Raw genomic sequence first — 15,478 nt, 5'->3', positions numbered from 1 at the left:
TGTGCCAGCAGACGTGGCCCGCCTCTTCCCAATGGCAGCGCACATGCTGACGTGCCTGCGCAGGGACCCCAGGGTGATCCAGATGAAGCAGAGGGAGGACATCTGGATCAGCATGATGTTGGACCCACGCCTCAAGGGGAAGTTGAGCCAGTTCCTGCCGCCTGCAGGAGGAGACCCAGCGCAACAAATAAGGAGCTTGCAGCAGGCCCTTGTTGAGCGCTTGGAGGAAGCCTTCCCCCAGCCTTCCACCCCCACTGTCCAGCAGCCAGCACAGAGGCAGCAGCAGGTGCCTGCATCCAGCAGCAGCAAGCGCCCCACAGACCTGCTGTCTCTCAGCCACGAGCTCTACAGGACTGTAGAGGCTCCGGCAGCAGTGACTAGAGAGGAGATGCATGCAGCAGCATCCTCCTCCGGTCACAGCCAGCGCCTGACCCGCATGGTGGCTGACTACATGGGGTCGTACAGCGGGCTTGACAGCGATGCCCCTGTTGATCCCATGGAGTATTGGGTCAAGCGCATGGAGATCTGGAGCGAGCTGGCGCAGTACGCCCTGGAAGTGCTGTCCTGCCCCCCTTCCAGCGTGCTGTCCGAGCGCTGCTTCAGTGCAGCTGGTGGCGTGGTCACCGAGAAACGCTCACGTCTGTCTCACAAGTCTGTGGACAGACTGACGTTTCTCAAGATGAACCAGGCGTGGGTGGAAGGCGAGTTCCTGGCCCCTGTTGTCGGCGAGAGGGGGACATGAACTGGCTGCCGGAACCATCGTTAATGTGCCTTACCACCCTTTACCACCTCCTGGCTCCTGCTCACTAAGCCAGCCTGGTTCACTTTGACTATTACGTCGCCTGCAGCCACACATTTTACACCTACAGTGGGCTGCTGTGTACTGCCCTTCTGCTGTCTGTCTGTGTTTCCCACTGCCAGGGTACACAGAATTACCTTCTTCTGCTGCCACTCTGCCACCAGCTATTACGTCAAACAATAGCTATATTGGTTGCAAAACCAAAAACCAAAAAACCATAAAAAAAAAAAAAGGTTTAATTTTTCTGAGGTGCCCGGGTTGAAAACTGTGTTGTCCCAGTTGTGTATTGGACACAATGTGGGCTGCACGACCGCTGTCTGGGACCTCCTGTTGTGTTTATTTACAGCCCTGGTATCACCGCTAGGTACCAGGGCTATTATGTCACGCTGCCTACCTGCTGCCACACTCACACTGCTCCTCCATACCTCCTCCTGCTGCTGCTGCTGCTGTCTGTCTGTGTTTCCCACTGCCAGGGTACACAGATGATTTACCTTCTGCTGCCACTCTGCCACCAGCTATTACGTCAAACAATAGCTGCTCGCCTACTCCTCCATTCCTCCTCCTGCTGCTGCTGTCTGTCTGTGTTTCCCACTGCCAGGGTACACAGATGATTTACCTTCTGCTGCCACTCTGCCACCAGCTATTACGTCAAACAATAGCTGCTCGCCTACTCCTCCATTCCTCCTCCTGCTGCTGCTGTCTGTCTGTGTTTCCCACTGCCAGGGTACACAGAATTAACTTCTGCTGCCACTCTGCCACCAGCTATTACATCAAACAATAGCTATATTGGTTGCAAAACCAAAACCAAACAAACCATTAAAAAAAAAAAAAAGGTTTAATTTTTCTGAGGTGCCCGGGTTGAAAACTGTGTTGTCCCAGTTGTGTATTGGACACAATGTGGGCTGCACGACCGCTGTCTGGGACCTCCTGTTGTGTTTATTTACAGCCCTGGTATCACCGCTAGGTACCAGGGCTATTATGTCACGCTGCCTACCTGCTGCCACACTCACACTGCTCCTCCATACCTCCTCCTCCTCCTGCTGCTGCTGTCTGTCTGTGTTTCCCACTGACAGGGTACACAGATGATTTACCTTCTGCTGCCACTCTGCCACCAGCTATTACGTCAAAAAATAGCTGCTCGCCTACTCCTCCATTCCTCCTCCTGCTGCTGCTGTCTGTCTGTGTTTCCCACTGCCAGGGTACACAGAATTACCTTCTGCTGCCACTCTGCCACCAGCTATTACGTCAAACAATAGCTATATTGGTTGCAAAACCAAAACCAAACAAACCATTAAAAAAAAAAAAAGGTTTAATTTTTCTGAGGTGCCCGGGTTGAAAACTGTGTTGTCCCAGTTGTGTATTGGACACAATGTGGGCTGCACGACCGCTGTCTGGGACCTCCTGTTGTGTTTATTTACAGCCCTGGTATCACCGCTAGGTACCAGGGCTATTATGTCACGGCGAGCTGCCTGCCTCATTGACTGCCTGCTGCCACACACTCATCCTCCTCCTCCTGCTGCTGAATTTACCTCCTGCTGTCTTTGTGTTTCCACTGCCAGGGAGCACATACAATGGCGCTTCCAACATGCGTGCGCCCACCAGCTATTTGTTACGCTCAAAAATAGCTGCATTTCTTTAAAAAAAAAATTGAAAAGAGAAATACGTGAAGAAGAAGAAGACGATATTGAAAAGGAAGGAGAAGATGAAGATGAAGAATAAGAAGAAGATGAAGAAGATGATGAAGAAGATGAAGAAGATGAAGAAGAAGAAGAAGAAGAAGAAGATGATGATGATAAAGAAGAAGAAGAAGAAGAAGAAGAAGAAGAAGAAGAAGAAGAAGAAGAAGAAGATGAAGAAGAAGAAGAAGAAGAAGAAGAAGATGAGGAAGAAGAAGAAGAAGAAGAAGAAGAAGAAGAAGAAGAAGAAGAAGAAGAAGAAGAAGAAGAAGAAGAAGAAGAAGAAGAAGAAGAAGAAGATGAAGATGAAGAAGAAGAAGAAGAAGAAGAAGAAGAAGAAGATGAAGAAGAAGACAATATAGAAGAAGAAGAAGAAGATATAGAAGAAGAAGAAGAAGATATAGAAGAAGAAGAAGAAGATATAGAAGAAGAAGATCGAGAAGAAGAAGAAGAAAGATAAAGAAGAAGAAGAACAAGTATATACAGTAACACTACTGAACAAAATTAAGGACACAACTTCTCTTTCCACATTTTTTTTTAAAGGAACATCCCCACATAATCACTTGCTGTTGTTACTTGGAAAAAAAGAGGTTTCTTGCATCATTCACCCTCAAAACAAGTGTTGGAAGCTATTTAAGGCCAATTCGAATAGTCAGCTCGAATAGTTAGCTCGAATACCGACTCGAATAGTGAGCTCGAAGTCCGAGGTCGAATCGAATAGTAAAAATTATTCGACTCGAATATTCGACTGACCTCGAATAATTTACTATTCGAATTCGACCAAACTCGAATTTTAAAAAGGGGTATTTGAGCATCACTAACGTCGGCCGCTTTCCATGCCTTCGCTGATTGGTGGCTACCTTTCTAATGCACCCTTCCAAATCAAGTACAGTTTTATTCTTTCAGAGATCTGACCTAGAAAATGTAGAGGTCGCAGGCTATAGCCAGCTCAGGGCATGTACTAGACCTTCCGTCCATCCTGCTTGGAATAACTGACTTTTGAGCTGCTGGTGAAGCTCACCTTCCAGGGCCTGGATAGCTCAGTCGGTAGAGCATCAGACTTTTAATCTGAGGGTCCAGGGTTCAAGTCCCTGTTCAGGCGATGCCTTTCCTTTACCCCATGCTCATTGGCCATCACTTCCGCTACCTGAGTTCCCTCTGCAACTGCTGCCTCTTGCGTGCTTTGCTTGCAGTAAGCCATAACCGAAACATCAGCCGCTTTCTGTGCATCCCCCGAACTCTCACAGCCTCCCTGCGTCTTGAATCTATTTCTCTTCAACTTTTTCTGCTGTGATATTAAACATGGATTATTCCATGCATAAAAGAGGCATCAAACCGTCAACATTATGCTGGGAATACACCATAAGTTTTTTCAGCAGATAGATGGTTCCATAGATAATTTCCAACATGTCCGATCTTATTATCGATCCTTTTTCTCATCGATTTCTCATAGAAATGAATGGAAATTGATCAGAAAAGATAAGAATCGGAAAGTCGATCGGAAATAAGATCGGATAGTAATCGACTGAAAAATGTCGTCGTGTATTCCCAGCATTAGAGTAATTCGCCGGATCCCTTCTCCAGCCTGCACATCTACCCTCAAAGCAGCAATGGAAGGAGCTTCATGCTTACCATGAGCATCAGAAAATTAACAGCTCACATACCATCTCTCTCCTCCAGTAACCTGCAACCACCAAGACTTTGGCCAACTCCCAAGCACCTCTAGCCAGCGCAGCTTACCAGTACTTCCAGGCACAATAATCACAGGCCCAATTATCAGCACACATGGCAGTGACGTAGACTCATTACTCCATTTTTCAAATTGTATTTTTCATGTATTTTACAAGTGCGGGACTGGCCCACTTGGCAGCCTGCTCCACAAAACACTATGCTGGCATCCCTGGCAGGCTTTGTTTTGCCCTCTTTGCCGCCTTTTCAAATGCTAAGACTCTTTAGCCGCTTATTAACAATGCTTGTTTAGTGGCTGTCTAATTAGCATATGGCATCCCATGATCCTCAGCGGAACACTGTAAACTGCGTTTGTCTCTCCTTAAGGTGATTCCTTTATCCAAGAAAGAGGGGATATTTGCTGGCATTAGCTTGGCTAACTTTGCGCAGTGGCAGTATCATAGCCAATGAGGTTCAACCGAGGCATGATTATTGCTAATTGAAAACTTTTCCCAATACCCCGCCATGATGACTTGAAATATAGTCAGCATCGGCAATTTTTGACAGTCTCTTCGGAGACTGACTAAGGTGTTTACCAACAGAGAAAGGATTATCTTCAAGGTGCATGATGACTGAGCAGTGCTCGTGTGGTAGTACCGTGGCTGGCACACTAACAACATTTCGTAGCACCTCTTATCTCCAAATCAGTCTTGGCCACAAAATGCTCACTTGTCAGCGTTCTTTCATGAGGGTGAGGTCCAGTGTCTTACTCTCTGGCAAATTTATAAACACCAGCAGGATGACTAAAATGACAAAAGTCCACTTTTCATCTGCAGGTTGCTACTTTTCTAATGCCACATTCCTAAGAGAGAGAACAGTGTTGTTTCTCAGAGGTCTGGCCTGAAAAATTTGGAGGTCACAAGCTCCATTTATTTGCGCTAGATACGATCCCGTGGCCTCTCGCTAGCTCTTTCTGCAAGCGTTGTTGGGGTGCTCAGAAACAGAGCACCGCTGACATTTAGGTTTCGCCGGCCTATAGCTTCTTCTGGCTGGTGTACCATTGTTTTAAAAGTGTCAACAATCAGCCAAGGTGAAGAACCTGATGGTTGAAGGAAACAACAGCGCATTCTGCTGTTTCCCGGCTATCTCGGTGCTATAGACTGCTCATGACTTGCACTAGACCTTAACTTGCGCTCAGCCTGGAAATACTGTAGCTAAACTTTGAGCTGCTGGTGATCGCACCTTCCAGGGCCTGGATAGCTCAGTCGGTAGAGCATCAGACTTTTAATCTGAGGGTCCAGGGTTCAAGTCCCTGTTCAGGCGATGCTTTTCCTTTACCCCATGCTCATTGGCCATCACTTCCGCTACCTGAGTTCCCTCTGCAACTGCTGCCTCTTGCGTGCTTTGCTTGCAGTAAGCCATAACTGAAACATCAGCCGCTTTCTGTGCATCCCCTGAACTCTCACAGCCTCCCTGCGTCTTGAATCTATTTCTCTTCAACTTTTTCTGCTGTGATATTAAACATGGATTATTCCATGCATAAAAGAGGCATCAAACCGTCAACATTATGCTGGAAATACACCATAAGTTTTTTCAGCAGATAGATGGTTCCATAGATAATTTCCAACATGTCCGATCTTATTATCGATCCTTTTTCTCATCGATTTCTCATAGAAATGAATGGAAATTGATCAGAAAAGATAAGAATCGGAAAGTCGATCGGAAATAAGATCGGATAGTAATCGACTGAAAAATGTCGTCGTGTATTCCCAGCATTAGAGTAATTCGCCGGATCCCTTCTCCAGCCTGCACATCTACCCTCAAAGCAGCAATGGAAGGAGCTTCATGCTTACCATGAGCATCAGAAAATTAACAGCTCACGTACCATCTCTCTCCTCCAGTAACTAGTGTTGGGCGAACAGTGTTCGCCACTGTTCGGGTTCTGCAGAACATCACCCTGTTCGGGTGATGTTCGAGTTCGGCCGAACACCTGACGGTGCTCGGCCAAACCGTTCGGCCATATGGCCGAACTAAGAGCGCATGGCCGAACGTTCCCCGAACGTTCGGCTAGCGCTGTGATTGGCCGAACGGGTCACGTGGTTCGGACCCGAACGCGCTCTGATTGGCCGAACGGTCACGTGGTTCGGGTAAATAAATACCCGAACCACGTCATATCTCCGCCATTTGTCTGTGGGTTTAGCTTTGGGTAGGCAGGCAGGGTAGTTCGCGCTCCAGCCACGCTAGCCAGGGTCCCCCCTGTCATTGTGTCACTGCTGGGAACAGTAGTACACCGCTTGCTCAGCCACACTATATAGCATTCTGTTTACTGCCACTCTGTGTACCTCGCTCAGCCACACTATATAGCATTCTGTTTACTGCCACTCTGTGTCTGCTGGGAATAGTAGTACACCGCTTGCTCAGCCACACTATATAGCATTCTGTTTACTGCCACTCTGTGTACCTCGCTCAGCCACACTATATAGCATTCTGTTTACTGCCACTCTGTGTCTGCTGGGAATAGTGGTACACCGCTCGCTCAGCCACACTATATAGCATTCTGTTCACTGTTCTGTGTCTGCTTGGAATAGTGGTACACCGCTCGCTCAGCCACACTATATAGCATTCTGTTTACTGTTCTGTGTCTGCTGGGAATAGTGGTACACCGCTCGCTCAGCCACACTATATAGCATTCTGTTTACTGTTCTGTGTCTGCTGGGAATAGTGGTACACCGCTCGCTCAGCCACACTATATAGCATTCTGTTCACTGTTCTGTGTCTGCTGGGAATAGTGGTACACCGCTCGCTCAGCCACACTATATAGCATTCTGTTCACTGTTCTGTGTCTGCTGGGAATAGTGGTACACCGCTCGCTCAGCCACACTATATAGCATTCTGTTTACTGTTCTGTGTCTGCTGGGAATAGTGGTACACCGCTCGCTCATCCACACTATATAGCATTCTGTTCACTGTTCTGTGTCTGCTGGGAATAGTGGTACACCGCTCGCTCAGCCACACTATATAGCATTCTGTTCACTGTTCTGTGTCTGCTGGGAATAGTGGTACACCGCTCGCTCAGCCACACTATATAGCATTCTGTTCACTGTTCTGTGTCTGCTGGGAATAGTGGTACACCGCTCGCTCAGCCACACTATATAGCATTCTGTTTACTGTTCTGTGTCTGCTGGGAATAGTGGTACACCGCTCGCTCAGCCACACTATATAGCATTCTGTTTACTGTTCTGTGTCTGCTGGGAATAGTGGTACACCGCTCGCTCAGCCACACTATATAGCATTCTGTTTACTGTTCTGTGTCTGCTGGGAACAGTAGTACACCGCTCGCTCAGCCAGAGTATATAGCATTGTGTTTACTGCCACTCTGTGTACACCGCTCAGCCAGACTATATACCATTGTTTACTGACACTCTGTGTACACCGCTCAGCCAGACTATATACCATTGTTTACTGACACTCTGTGTACACCGCTCAGCCAGACTATATACCATTGTTTACTGCCACTCTGATTCTGCTGGGAACAGTAGTACACCGCTCGCTCAGCCAGACTATATAGCATTGTGTTTACTGCCACTCTGTGTACACCGCTCAGCCAGACTATATACCATTGTTTACTGACACTCTGTGTACACCGCTCAGCCAGACTATATACCATTGTTTACTGAAACTCTGTGTACACCGCTCAGCCAGACTATATACCATTGTTTACTGCCACTCTGATTCTGCTGGGAACAGTAGTACACCGCTCGCTCAGCCAGACTATATACCATTGTTTACTGACACTATATAGCAGACTATATAGCATTGTGTGTACACCGCTCAGCCAGACTATATACCATTGTTTACTGACACTCTGTGTACACCGCTCAGCCAGACTATATACCATTGTTTACTGCCACTCTGATTCTGCTGGGAACAGTAGTACACCGCTCGCTCAGCCAGACTATATACCATTGTTTACTGACACTCTGTGTACACCGCTCAGCCAGACTATATACCATTGTTTACTGCCACTCTGATTCTGCTGGGAACAGTAGTACACCGCTCGCTCAGCCAGACTATATACCATTGTTTACTGACACTATATAGCAGACTATATAGCATTGTGTGTACACCGCTCAGCCAGACTATATACCATTGTTTACTGACACTCTGTGTACACCGCTCAGCCAGACTATATACCATTGTTTACTGCCACTCTGATTCTGCTGGGAACAGTAGTACACCGCTCGCTCAGCCAGACTATATACCATTGTTTACTGACACTCTGTGTACACCGCTCAGCCAGACTATATACCATTGTTTACTGCCACTCTGATTCTGCTGGGAACAGTAGTACACCGCTCGCTCAGCCAGACTATATAGCATTGTGTTTACTGCCACTCTGTGTACACCGCTCAGCCACACTATATAGCATTGCGTACTCTGCCAGTCAGTGTGTATATTGCTGGGATCAGTAATACTCCACTCACCGTCAACCACTATATGAGCTCAACATGAGTTCCCCAGAGACCTCCGCTGTGAGCAGCACTCCCAACAACAGCAACAGCCAACGCCCCACGCAAGCTATAACATCTACCCCAGCAGCCAGTGGTCAGCAGCAGCCCTCCCCGGAGGAGAACGTTGTGTCCATCAGTCCGTCGCCAGAGCGATTAATGAGGGCTGCCATTGAGGAGATGATGGGGCCTGATGTGGAGGAGGAGGTCTGGCTCAGGCCAGCATCCCAAGTTAATGTTGAGGACGATGAGGGGTCTGTGTCTGGGGATGTTGGGGTGGCAGAGGTGGTGGGTGGGTCAGACTCAGGAGAAGAGTTGTATGATGAGGATGATGATCGGGACCATCTGTATGTGCCTCAGAGTCCGACCCCGGAAAACATGTTGTATCGTGTGTTTAGGTACTAAAATCTGCGTTCCCTCCCAGTAGTGTTGGGCGAACAGTGTTTGCCACTGTTCGGGTTCTGCAGAACATCACCCTGTTCGGGGTGACTATATAGCAGACTATATAGCATTGTGTTTAATGCCACTCTGTGTACACGGCTCAGCCACACTATATAGCATTGTGTTTACTTCCACTCTGTGTCTGCTGGGAACAGTAGTACACCGCTCACCCGCCACTGTATAGCATTGTGCTCTGTGTCACTGCTGACAATAGTGGTACACCGCTCACCCACCACTGTATAGCATTTCTGTACTGCCACTGTACTGCTGCCAGTCAGCGTGTACTTTAAGGATAAGTGAAATGAGGAAGAAATCCGGTGAAAGAGGGAGGGGCAAGGGAAGAGGTGTTTCCCCTGACGGTTCACGTACAGGCCACAGGGGAGAACCCAAGAAAACCCACTCAATACTGCCCATGTTGTCCAGGACAACAACCCTCACAGATCCAAAAGAACAGGACCAGATAATTACTTGGATGACCTCTCAAGCGTCCAGCAGTGGGTTAAGCAGCACCAGCACATCACGCACGAGGTCCGAGTCCTCAGCCAGTTAAAGTCTGGGCTTTCTTTGAAGACTGCACTGAGGATGTTACCATGGCGATTTGCAAGGTGTGCAAGACCCGCCTGAGCAGGGGGAAAAGTATTAACAACCTCTCCACCACCAGCATGAGCCGCCACATTCTATCCAAACATCCCACTCTGTGGGCAAACGCGGCAGGACAGGGTACCACCAGCAACACTGCCTCCCTTGGGTTCACCAGACTCACCACCAGACCCGCCTCAGCAGCAGCAGTAGCCCAGCCATTGCGTGGTTCACAACATTCACAAACATCAGACGATGCTGACACTGTCACTTTCCGGACTAGTGCTCTTGAGGTCTCCCAGTGTTCATCAAACACAACAACCAACAGCCCTTCGGTGTGCAGTGCTACGGTTGAGTTGTCTGTCTCTGAGATGTTTGAGCACAAGAGGAAATTGCCAGCAAATGACCCCCGGGCGGTGGCAGTAACAGCCAGCCAGCATAGCCAAGCTTCTGGCCTGCGAAATGCTGCCATATCGAGTGGTGGAGACAAACAGCTTCAAGGGCATGATGTCAGTGGCCATCCCACGTTACGTGGTTCCCAGCCGCTACCACTTTGCGCGCTCTGCAGTGCCTGAGTTGCATGAGCACGTGGTCAGCTAAATAACCCGAAGCTTGAAGAATGCCGTTGCCTGCAAGGTTCACCTCACCACTGACACCTGGACGAGTGCGTTCGGCCAGGGTCGATACATCTCCCTTACCGCGCACTGGGTGAACCTTGTGGAGCCTGGCAGCGATTCCTCACCTGCTACGGCGCGGGTGTTGCCCACGCCGCAAACAGCTGGATAACAACAGCAGCACCTACCTCTCTGACTCCTTCTCCTCCAACGCATCTCAAAGCTGTACCTCATCCGGAAATGCTAACCCAGCACCAGCAGCAGTAGGATCGTGGAAGCAGTGCAGCACAGCTGTTGGCATGCGTCAGCAAGCGTTGCTGAAGCTGATCTGCCTTGGGGATAAGCAGCACACAGGGGAGGAAATTTGGAGGGGAATAAAGGAACAGACGGATTTGTGGCTGGCACCGCTGGACCTGAAACCGGGCATGAAGCTAGACACCTGGCACGAACTGGCAATGTACGCAATAGAGGTGCTGGCTTGCCCGGCAGCCAGCGTTATGTCGGAACGCTGTTTCAGTGCTGCCGGAGGCATCATCACAGATCGGCGTATCCGCCTCTCCACAGAAAATGCAGACCGTCTGACTCAAATTAAAATGAATCAATCCTGGATTGGAAACGACTACGCAACACTCCTGGACCCCAACCAAGTAACATGACCGATGAACATCTGGGATGGTTTAGCGTTTCCGGTCCCTGTTTATTGAACCTCTCATCTGTATTACATTTATGACTGCATGGCGGCAAAAAGCATTGCTGCTATATCCGCACGCTTTTTGTCCTCATGCAAGGCCTGGGTTGTTGTGTCTCACAAAGCGTGGCCTTCTCCTCCTGCGCCTCCTCCTGTTCCATCACGTGTGCTGCTGCTGCTGCTGCTGCTGCTGGGTTACCGTTGCCGGTCCCTGTTTATGGAACCTCTTATCTTTATTACATTTATGACTACATGGCGGTACAAAGCATGCTATCCGCACGCTTTTTGTCCTCATGCAAGGCCTGGGTTGTTGTGTCTCACAAAGCGTGGCCTTCTCCTCCTGCGCCTCCTCCTGTTCCATCACGTGTGCTGCTGCTGCTGCTGGGTTAGCATTGCCGCGTGGTCCCTGTTTATTGAACCTCTTATCTTTATTACATTTATGACTACATGGCGGTACAAAGCATGCTATCCGCACGCTTTTTGTCCTCATGCAAGGCCTGGGTTGTTGTGTCTCACAAAGCGTGGCCTTCTCCTCCTGCGCCTCCTCCTGTTCCATCACGTGTGCTGCTGCTGGGTTAGCGTTGCCGCGTGGTCCCTGTTTATTGAACCACTTATCTTTATTACATTTATGACTGCATGGTGGTACAAAGCATGCTATCCGCACGCTTCTTGTCCTCATGCAAGGCCTGGGTTGTTGTGTCTCAAAGCGTGGCCTTCTCCTCCTGCGCCACCCTCCTCCTGTTCCATCACGTGTGCTGCTGCTGGGTTAGCATTACCGGTCCCTTTTCCTGAAACCTCTTATATGTATTACATTTATGACTGCATGCCGACAAAAAGCATGTTACCTGTGCAAAGAAAACAGACATTTCCCGCATTTAAAAGACAGTTTTCCCTTTGAAACTTTAAAATCGATTTTCTCAAAAACTATAAGCTCTTTTTGCTAAATTTTTTTTTCCTCTTGTACCCACTCCCAAGGTGCACATACCCTGTAAATTTGGGGTATGTAGCATGTAAGGAGGCTTTACAAACCACAAAAGTTCGGGTCCCCATTGACTTCCATTATGTTCGGAGTTCGGGTCGAACACCCGAACATCGCGGCCATGTTCGGCCTGTTCGGCCCGAACCCGAACATCTAGATGTTCGCCCAACACTACCAGTAACCTGCAACCACCAAGACTTTGGCCAACTCCCAAGCACCTCTAGCCAGCGCAGCTTACCAGTACTTCCAGGCACAATAATCACAGGCCCAATTATCAGCACACATGGCAGTGACGTAGACTCATTACTCCATTTTTCAAATTGTATTTTTCATGTATTTTACAAGTGCGGGACTGGCCCACTTGGCAGCCTGCTCCACAAAACACTATGCTGGCATCCCTGGCAGGCTTTGTTTTGCCCTCTTTGCCGCCTTTTCAAATGCTAAGACTCTTTAGCCGCTTATTAACAATGCTTGTTTAGTGGCTGTCTAATTAGCATATGGCATCCCATGATCCTCAGCGGAACACTGTAAACTGCGTTTGTCTCTCCTTAAGGTGATTCCTTTATCCAAGAAAGAGGGGATATTTGCTGGCATTAGCTTGGCTAACTTTGCGCAGTGGCAGTATCATAGCCAATGAGGTTCAACGGAGGCGTGATTATTGCTAATTGAAAACTTTTCCCAATACCCCGCCATGATGACTTGAAATATAGTCAGCATCGGCAATTTTTGACAGTCTCTTCAGAGACTGACTAAGGTGTTTACCAACAGAGAAAGGATTATCTTCAAGGTGCATGATGACTGAGCAGTGCTCGTGTGGTAGTACCGTGGCTGGCACAATAACAACATTTCGTAGCACCTCTTATCTCCAAATCAGTCTTGGCCACAAAATGCTCACTTGTCAGCGTTCTTTCATGAGAGTGAGGTCCAGTGTCTTACTCTCTGGCAAATTTATAAACACCAGCAGGATGACTAAAATGACAAAAGTCCACTTTTCATCTGCAGGTTGCTACTTTTCTAATGGCACATTCCTAAGAGAGAGAACAGTGTTGTTTCTCAGAGGTCTGGCCTGAAAAATTTGGAGGTCACAAGCTCCATTTATTTGCGCTAGATACGATCCCGTGGCCTCTCGCTAGCTCTTTCTGCAAGCGTTGTTGGGGTGCTCAGAAACAGAGCACCGCTGACATTTAGGTTTCGCCGGCCTATAGCTTCTTCTGGCTGGTGTACCATTGTTTTAAAAGTGTCAACAATCAGCCAAGGTGAAGAACCTGATGGTTGAAGGAAACAACAGCGCATTCTGCTGTTTCCCGGCTATCTAGGTGCTATAGACTGCTCATGACTTGCACTAGACCTTAACTTGCGCCCAGCCTAGAAATACTGTAGCTAAACTTTGAGCTGCTGGTGATCGCACCTTTTCAGAGCCTGGATAGCTCAGTCGGTAGAGCATCAGACTTTTAATCTGAGGGTCCAGGGTTCAAGTCCCTGTTCAGGCGATGCTCTCTGCCTTTCGTTATGCTTCGTGTCCTCTCCCTATCTTCCTCAACTGCAGCCTCTTGCGTGCTCCGCTTGCACCAGGCCAAAACACCGATGTCGGCCGCTTTCCATGCCTTCGCTGATTGGTGGCTACCTTTCTAATGCCACCTTCCAAATCAAGTACAGTTTTATTCTTTCAGAGATCTGACCTAGAAAATCTAGAGGTCGCAGGCTATAGCCAGCTCAGGGCATGTACTAGACCTTCCGTCCATCCTGCTTGGAATAACTGACTTTTGAGCTGCTGGTGGAGCTCACCTTCCAGGGCCTGGATAGCTCAGTCGGTAGAGCATCAGACTTTTAATCTGAGGGTCCAGGGTTCAAGTCCCTGTTCAGGCGATGCCTTTCCTTTACCCCATGCTCATTGGCCATCACTTCCGCTACCTGAGTTCCCTCTGCAACTGCTGCCTCTTGCGTGCTTTGCTTGCAGTAAGCCATAACCGAAACATCAGCTGCTTTCTGTGCATCCCCCGAACTCTCACAGCCTCCCTGCGTCTTGAATCTATTTCTCTTCAACTTTTTCTGCTGTGATATTAAACATGGATTATTCCATGCATAAAAGAGGCATCAAACCGTCAACATTATGCTGGGAATACACCATAAGTTTTTTCAGCAGATAGATGGTTCCATAGATAATTTCCAACATGTCCGATCTTATTATCGATCCTTTTTCTCATCGATTTCTCATAGAAATGAATGGAAATTGATCAGAAAAGATAAGAATCGGAAAGTCGATCGGAAATAAGATCGGATAGTAATCGACTGAAAAATGTCGTCGTGTATTCCCAGCATTAGAGTAATTCGCCGGATCCCTTCTCCAGCCTGCACATCTACCCTCAAAGCAGCAATGGAAGGAGCTTCATGCTTACCATGAGCATCAGAAAATTAACAGCTCACGTACCATCTCTCTCCTCCAGTAACCTGCAACCACCAAGACTTTGGCCAACTCCCAAGCACCTCTAGCCAGCGCAGCTTACCAGTACTTCCAGGCACAATAATCACAGGCCCAATTATCAGCACACATGGCAGTGACGTAGACTCATTACTCCATTTTTCAAATTGTATTTTTCATGTATTTTACAAGTGTGGGACTGGCCCACTTGGCAGCCTGCTCCACAAAACACTATGCTGGCATCCCTGGCAGGCTTTGTTTTGCCCTCTTTGCCGCCTTTTCAAATGCTAAGACTCTTTAGCCGCTTATTAACCATGCTTGTTTAGTGGCTGTCTAATTAGCATATGGCATCCCATGATCCTCAGCGGAACACTGTAAACTGCGTTTGTCTCTCCTTAAGGTGATTCCTTTATCCAAGAAAGAGGGGATATTTGCTGGCATTAGCTTGGCTAACTTTGCGCAGTGGCAGTATCATAGCCAATGAGGTTCAACCGAGGCGTGATTATTGCTCATTGAAAACTTTTCCCAATACCCCGCCATGATGACTTGAAATATAGTCAGCATCGGCAATTTTTGACAGTCTCTTTGGAGACTGACTAAGGTGTTTACCAACAGAGAAAGGATTATCTTCAAGGTGCATGATGACTGAGCAGTGCTCGTGTGGTAGTACCGTGGCTGGCACAATAACAACATTTCGTAGCACCTCTTATCTCCAAATCAGTCTTGGCCACAAAATGCTCACTTGTCAGCGTTCTTTCATGAGGGTGAGGTCCAGTGTCTTACTCTCTGGCAAATTTATAAACACCAGCAGGATGACTAAAATGACAAAAGTCCACTTTTCATCTGCAGGTTGCTACTTTTCTAATGCCACATTCCTAAGAGAGAGAACAGTGTTGTTTCTCAGAGGTCTGGCCTGAAAAATTTGGAGGTCACAAGCTCCATTTATTTGCGCTAGATACGATCCCGTGGCCTCTCGCTAGCTCTTTCTGCAAGCGTTGTTGGGGTGCTCAGAAACAGAGCACCGCTGACATTTAGGTTTCGCCGGCCTATAGCTTCTTCTGGCTGGTGTACCATTGTTTTAAAAGTGTCAACAATCAGCCAAGGTGA

General features: G+C 48.1%; 7 non-coding genes across 7 annotated transcripts; all 7 read left to right on the top strand.

Annotated features, from left to right (window-relative positions):
- Positions 1 to 3,504: 3,504 nt before the first annotated feature.
- TRNAK-UUU (transfer RNA lysine (anticodon UUU)) lies at positions 3,505 to 3,577 on the top strand. Its single transcript has one exon. It is a non-coding gene; the product is annotated as a tRNA-Lys (tRNA).
- A 1,004-nt stretch (positions 3,578 to 4,581) lies between these two features.
- On the top strand, positions 4,582 to 4,722 carry LOC137564505 (U4 spliceosomal RNA). Its single transcript, XR_011030613.1, has one exon. It is a non-coding gene; the product is annotated as a U4 spliceosomal RNA (small nuclear RNA).
- Positions 4,723 to 5,393: 671 nt separating this feature from the next.
- On the top strand, positions 5,394 to 5,466 carry TRNAK-UUU (transfer RNA lysine (anticodon UUU)). Its single transcript has one exon. It is a non-coding gene; the product is annotated as a tRNA-Lys (tRNA).
- A 7,090-nt stretch (positions 5,467 to 12,556) lies between these two features.
- LOC137564749 (U4 spliceosomal RNA) lies at positions 12,557 to 12,697 on the top strand. The gene has a single exon (XR_011030825.1). It is a non-coding gene; the product is annotated as a U4 spliceosomal RNA (small nuclear RNA).
- Positions 12,698 to 13,369: 672 nt separating this feature from the next.
- Positions 13,370 to 13,442, top strand: TRNAK-UUU (transfer RNA lysine (anticodon UUU)). The gene has a single exon. It is a non-coding gene; the product is annotated as a tRNA-Lys (tRNA).
- A 303-nt stretch (positions 13,443 to 13,745) lies between these two features.
- Positions 13,746 to 13,818, top strand: TRNAK-UUU (transfer RNA lysine (anticodon UUU)). Its single transcript has one exon. It is a non-coding gene; the product is annotated as a tRNA-Lys (tRNA).
- A 1,004-nt stretch (positions 13,819 to 14,822) lies between these two features.
- LOC137564701 (U4 spliceosomal RNA) lies at positions 14,823 to 14,963 on the top strand. The gene has a single exon (XR_011030784.1). It is a non-coding gene; the product is annotated as a U4 spliceosomal RNA (small nuclear RNA).
- Positions 14,964 to 15,478: the final 515 nt, after the last annotated feature.

This window comes from Hyperolius riggenbachi, chromosome 3 (assembly GCF_040937935.1).
Source record: "Hyperolius riggenbachi isolate aHypRig1 chromosome 3, aHypRig1.pri, whole genome shotgun sequence".
In the NCBI taxonomy this organism is placed as follows: domain Eukaryota; kingdom Metazoa; phylum Chordata; class Amphibia; order Anura; family Hyperoliidae; genus Hyperolius; species Hyperolius riggenbachi.
Note: the sequence above shows the minus strand (reverse complement) of the source record. Positions and strands in the feature narration are given on the sequence as shown.